Genomic DNA, 6,713 nt, shown 5'->3' on the forward strand with positions numbered 1-6,713 from the left:
CTCTTTTATCCCTTGTTTCCTTAATTCTTATTTCTTGATTTTTATTAGGGATATAACAGTGTATACCTTGATTAAAGAAGCTGTTTTTAATGTTATACATGTTTCTTTTTTTCTCTTTCTTTTTCTTTCTTTTTTTTTTTTTTTTTGACAGAGTCTCACTCTGTCACCCAGGCTGGAGTGCAGTGATGTGATCTCGGCTCACTGCAACCTCCACCTCCCAGGTGCAAGCTGTTTTCCTGCCTCAGCCTCCTGAGTAGCTGGAATTACAGGTGCACACCACCACTCCCAGCTAATTTTTGTATTTTTAGTAGAGTCGATGTTTTGCCATATTGGCCATGCTGGTCTTGAACTCCTGACCTCAGTGATCCACCCGCCTAATCTTCTCAAAGTGCTGGGATTACAGGCATGAGCCACCGTGCCCGGCCTGCTGTACCTGTTTTAAAGACATATTATAAGCAGATGCTTTCTCTTCCCAGTTAGTTTCTAAGTATTTTTGAAAGTAAGGAACCATATCTTCAATTTCCTCACACCATTCATACATGATTCTGCATACAGTTTTAACTAATATTTATCCAGTGCTTTCCAGGTGCCAGGTGGTTTTTAAACACTTCATATGGATTTGATCATTCAACCCTCATGGCAACGCTACAGTACTAGACATAAGTAACTAACTCAAGGTCACACAAACAGAAAGTGGTAGCACCAGGATTTGATCTCAGGCAGTCTTGCTCTAGGGCCCCTTGTCTTAACCACTCCACTTTACTGCCTCCTAAACAAAAAAACATTAATATAAATCTGCTTTATTGCCCTGTAGACAGAAAACATTACAGTGGCTTCAGGAACAATTGGTTTAATCTAAAAAGTTTATTAAAGCCATGCTTTTTGGTAAATGGTGGTTTGTGCTGTAGTCAGACAGAAGAGATTTTTCTGCTGCTTTTGTTTCTCTCTTTGCTTTTGTTATTTATACTGCTAAAATAGCTGCCTTACTACCATAATGTGATTCTGTTTTTCATGGAAAAGCTTGCATTACCACCAAGTTATCCATAACACCACAACTTCTTGACAGGTTGGTCATTTCTGACACTTGTGTATGTCTCAGAATGTCAGTCCCAAGGCCCCTTGCTGCTCCTGCCTCACATACAACAGCAACAACAGATTCACCTGAGGGTGGGTCTCAGCTCTGCTACTTACCAGCTGTGGAACCTTTTTTCTTTTTTCTTTTTTTAGTTGGAATCTGCTCTGTTTCCCAGACTGAAGTGCAGTGGTACAATCTCGGCTCACTGCAATTTCTGCCTCCTGGGTTCAAGCGATGCTCCTGTCTCAGCCTCCCAAGTAGCTGGGATTATAGGCATGCACCACCACAGCTGGCTGATTTGTGCATTTTTAGTAGAGATGGGGTTTCACCATGTTGACCAGGCTGGTCTCGAACTCCTGACCTCATGTGATCCGCCCACCTTGGCCTTCCAAATTGCTGGGATTACAGGCATGAGCCACCGCGCCCAGCCCCAGCTGTGGAGACTTGGGCAAATCATTGAAATTGTCTTCACCTCAGTTCTTCATCAGACAAACAAGGACAATAAAATCTTCATGAGAATGTTACTGTGAGGTTCAGAGATGATGTAGGGAAAGTAACTAGCACAGCCTCTGGCATACAGTAGGTGCTGAATTAACAGTAGTTGTTATTATTCTCTTAGCAATTCATACAGGTATTGCTGCACAAGAATGATCAACATAGAGCTGTTCTTAAAGATCTGCCCACTCACTGAGCCTCCTGTTACTGTAGCTTTTTTGTTGTGCTGTTGTTAAAACTGCTTGGATTATAAATCTCACAGATTCTTGTACCCCATTAATCAGTGAAAGGATATAGTGTCTTTATGGATTTGCATATTATTGCTTTAGATCCCAGTCACTCCAGAGAATTTTCTGCAAGGCAGCTGGTCATTTCACCTTCCTTGGTTAGCCCCACAGCTGTCAAATAGAGAGAACAATGACATCATTGATTTGGGATGTTTCTTGCAAGTAAAGAATAATAAATTAAAATTTTCCTATCACTCTCCTAATGCAAAGTTGTCTATAACTGTGTCTCATAGGTCCTTAATAATTTTTTTTTTTTTTTGAGACAGAGTCTCACTCTGTCACCCAGGCTGGAGTGCAGTGGTGTGATCTGGGCCCACTGCAACCTCCACCGCCCGGGTTCAAGCGATTCTCCTGCCTCAGCCTCCCTGGTTAGCTGGGATTTCAGGCATGTGCCACCACGACCCAGCTAATTTTTGTATTTTTAGTAGAGATGGGGTTTCACCATGTTGGTCAGGCTGGTCTCAAACTCCTGACCTCAGGTGATCCACCTGCCTCTGCCTCCCAAAGTGTTGGGATTACAGGCATGAGAGACCACACCTGGCCAGATCCTTAATACTCTGAACAATTCAGGGCAGATTGTACAAATCCATCTCTGTCAATGAGGAATTATGATTTGGGTTGTTGCAATACCTAAAAGGAAAAAGACAACAAGTTATTGACAGTATGATCGATTTTAAGATTAAGCAGTGTCAAACAAAATAATCTTGCATTTGGAGGAGACTTGAAGATCTCCCCATTTTCCTCCCTTCTTCCACCTCCTCCTACTTGATATTTGGATTCCTTTATAAAGAATGACAAAATGTCATTCAGCCTCTGCTTCACCCCCACCATGCAGCTCATGAAGACAAGACAGCTTGCAATTACCAATCTCTAGTTGGCCAATGCTGTTCATAAATTCAGATTGTTATCTTTTTAAAAGTAAGCATTTCGGTGGCATATTGTGCTCTTCAGCCCATTAAATAGCGATGCACATCGCTACTCTTATTTCATTGAACATCATTAGTTATGAAGGTAAAGCTAGTAAATTAGGGTTGTAGAGACCTGGGGACCTGGGCTGTAGCTGGAGTTGTGTCACTAGTACAGACAAGTCAACCACAGCAAGCTCCAGTTTATTCAATTGTGAAATGCTGGCTCTCCGTCTGACCTGCCCAGCTGCAACCTCCCCGCTCAGCAGACAGGCAGGCCCCAACTTACAAATGGATCTTGTTCCAAAAGACCATGGAAGCTTGTTATTTGGAACTCAGAAACTATTTTCCTGTTGGAACAACATCATAAATGACGGCTGGGATCTCAGTTTTGTCCACAGCAATCTACTTCATTCATAAAGGTAGTTAAATTATGATATCATTCCAAGGGTAAGAGGGATGAAAAAGGATTTCTTTTTCCCTTTCTGGATGCAAGTCAACACTAGACAAAACTTTGAAATATGTGCTGTTTACCTGGGCACCTTCCTACTTCCATTCCTTTTCCTGTCTTCCATCTTCTTAATGTCCTTTAGGGACCCAAAGGCTCCAACCCACACCTGTTTCACTCTACAAAGTTACTAACTTGCTCTCTCCTCTCCATTTCCACCCCACCATTCTACTGCTCCTCCACCCCCATCTTCCATCTATAACCCCGCTGGTCTTCACCCTACCCCCACCTTATCCTCCCATCCAACTTCCACTCCTTCAGTGAAGCTGTCCTCAGCTAGATTAGGAAGAAGGAAATCTGATTTAAATGATCTGTAAATACCTAAGCTTAATAAGAGCTGACACTTCACATAGTACTTCCTGTGTGCCTGGCACTATTTTAAGCATGTATCAACTCTCTAGATTCCCAACAACCCTGTGAGAGAGGTGCTATTATCTGCATACCACAAATGAGGAAACTGAAGCACAGAGAGGTTAAGTGACTTGCCCAAGGTCATAACGCTATAGTCAGTGGTAGAGGTGGTATTTGAATCCATGCAGTCTGATACTGGAGCCGGTGATCTGATGCTCATTTTAAAGAAGCCTATTTTCTTCTTTAAAATGAAATGCTTAACCCAACTGAGTCTCTACATCTTAAGCAGCATAACAGAGAAGTGAAAAACATTTAAGTAGTGTCAGAGAAGATATTCTGGGACAGGCAGGCACAAGGCCAGAGTGAAAATGAGAATGTGGCCAGGCGCAGTGGCTCACGCCTGTAATCCTAGCACTTTGGGAGGCCGAGGCGGGCGGATCACGAGGTCAGGAGTTTGAGACCAGCCTGGCCAACATGGTGAAACTCCATCTCTACTAAAAACATAAAATAATTAGCTGGGCATGGTGGCAGGCGCCTGTAATCTCAGCTACTTGGGAGGCTGAGGCAGGAGAATCGCTTGAACCTGGGAAGGTGGAGGTTGCAATGAGCTGAGATGGCACCACTGCACTCCAGCCTGGGCAACAAGAGCGAGACTCCGTCTCAGGGGAAAAAAAAAAAAAGGAAAAAGAAAAAAAAATGAGAATGCTTTGCAGTGCTCAATTAGGTGATGAAAACGAATAAATGGTGGCTTTACCATTGGTGGTTTAGATTGGATTCTTTCCTCACAGGCACAACCTATAGGAATGTTCTTCCTATTCACAGAAAAAAAGTTATCTCCTATGTTTCTTGATTCTCCCATTCTACCTTTCTCTTCCCAGTTTTGAAATAGATACAAGAAAAGGTTGACATTTCTCATAAGAGACCTATAATACAGGCAGCAGTGTCAGTGCCAACACTAAATGGAAATCAGACTGGGTACCTTGGTGTGCTGAGAGGCTCTCTCTGTGGCAACCAGAGAGCATGTATCCTCTCTAGAGAGACAACAGCTTCTCAGACCCAGGTGTTTTTTGGTAGGCAGGCAAGCAGACAATTTCACTCCAGAGCCTGGGCTCTTAACTGCTGTGTTATCCTTCCTGGGTTCAAGTCACACTTGGACAATGTTTTTAACATACTTCATTGTAAATGTATTGACTTTCACAGTTAATGGTTACATCTGTGAACAAATTAGAAAGATGTCTGTACTTATTACAACTCCTTCAGTTGCAAGTGCCATGAACCAGTTCAAATTATCTGTAAAACACACATGTGTATTGGGATGTAAGGACACAATGTCAGACATGAACTAAATCTAGGGACCCAAGCAATATAATTAAGCCCCCTCTTTCCATCTTTCAGATCTTCTGTTGGTGTGTAGATCTCATTTATTTCTACTGATGAGAAGATAGCACGCCAGAAACACATCCTTCCAGCCCATAAATCTCAAAACGAGGACAGGCTTCCACCCCAACTCCAGTTGAAAAGTACCAGTGGAGGACTTTGACTGGCTCATTTGGGGTTGTGTGTCCACCCCTGAGCCAATCACTTGACCTGAGGAGCCGGATTTCTTTGATTAGCCAGGTCTAGTTTATTTACTTGTCACCATGATGTGGGGAGTAGGTGGCAGAGTACTGTGACTGATAACCCCGCCATGCTCTAATAAAGTTGGATGGTTTTGGGCAATCAAAACTTAGCTGTCTACTATAATGTTCAATGTTATCTCTAGCTGGAAAATTAGGGAAACTAAAGAGACAAATAATAGCTTACATTGGATAACTCAAAAAGCCAGAACCAGCTTTAGGATAAACACTTTGTGTACTTAGTGTATGCCTTACTGGCTATGACAAATGTCTAAATAAAAAGTGAAAAATTCATTCAATCAGAAAGAAGTTTCAAAATATTTATTTTGGTGTCTTACAAAAATATAGGTAATTAGTCGACTGACTCTTTTTAAAAAATCTGGATGTTTTAATACTATATAAACCCAATTTAATGCCATTGAGAATCTAGAACAAGTAACCCTGAATCATAATTACATGATTTAAAAAAATTGGATTTTAATAGGTAATTTATGGTCTTGCCATATCATGTTTCCACTCAACAAGCTAGAGCTAAACCAGAGAACTAATGTAAGATAGAAGGGAGAAACTGCATTGCCATTACATTTCCATAATAGAGTTGAACAAAGAACTAAAATCAAGATATGCTTTATTTAAAAATTTGAAAATCATTGAAGTCTTTGTAAGTCTTTGCTATAATTTCCCACCACATTTAATTGGTATTTTGTGCAATGAAATACAAAAATGTCAAGGGAATTTTCTCTTCAAAGTTAATGCCTTGTCTGTTTCTCTTTCAGCATATTCACTATCAATAGAGTGTGCTAAATCTCCAAATTCTCGGTTGTGATATGCTATGCAAGAGTAAAATAAACGTTTAATTTTATATTGTTAAGTCAGACTTATTTCCCTACTTGTTAACAAAGTAAACTTATTGAAGTTATACCACGAGCCAGGCCTTCATGCTAAGCATTGTACACATATAACTCTTTTAATCCTCACCACAATCTTAAGAGAAAGAAACCATTTTACAGGTGAAGAAACAGGCATTGCTGTAATCCTTAAAACAATCATCTGGGGTAGATAACATTTTAGTCCTCTACACTGATGAGGAAACTAAGGCTCAGAGTGGTTATGAAAATTACCCAAGTTCACAGAGCTAATAAGGGATAAAACTGAGATTTGAACCCAGGCAGTCTGGGTTCAAATTTCAGTTTTGGCCGGGCATGGTGGCTCACGCCTGTAACCCCAACACTTTGGGAGGCCGAGGTGGGTGGATCACTTGAGGTCAGGAATTTGAGACGAGCCTGGCCAACATGGTGAAACCCCATCTTTACTAACAATACAAAAATTAGCTTGGTGTGGTGGTGCACTCCTGAAATCCCAGCTACTTGAGAGGCTGAGGCAGGAGAATCACTTGAATCCAGGAGGCAGAGGTTGCAGTGAGCTAAGATTGTGCCACTGCACTCCAGCCTGGGCAACACAGCGAGACTCTGCCTC

The 6,713-nt window shown here is 41.5% G+C and overlaps 1 long non-coding RNA gene across 1 annotated transcript; it reads right to left on the reverse strand.

Moving 5' to 3' along the window:
• Positions 1–1,411: 1,411 nt before the first annotated feature.
• On the reverse strand, positions 1,412–6,482 carry LOC103879668. The gene is made up of 3 exons (XR_001897511.3): positions 4,601–6,482; positions 2,395–2,487; positions 1,412–1,968 (listed from the first exon to the last, which is right to left on the reverse strand). It is a non-coding gene; the product is annotated as an uncharacterized LOC103879668 (long non-coding RNA).
• Positions 6,483–6,713: the final 231 nt, after the last annotated feature.

Source organism: Papio anubis, chromosome 1, assembly GCF_008728515.1.
Source record: "Papio anubis isolate 15944 chromosome 1, Panubis1.0, whole genome shotgun sequence".
Taxonomy (NCBI): Eukaryota; Metazoa; Chordata; class Mammalia; order Primates; family Cercopithecidae; genus Papio; species Papio anubis.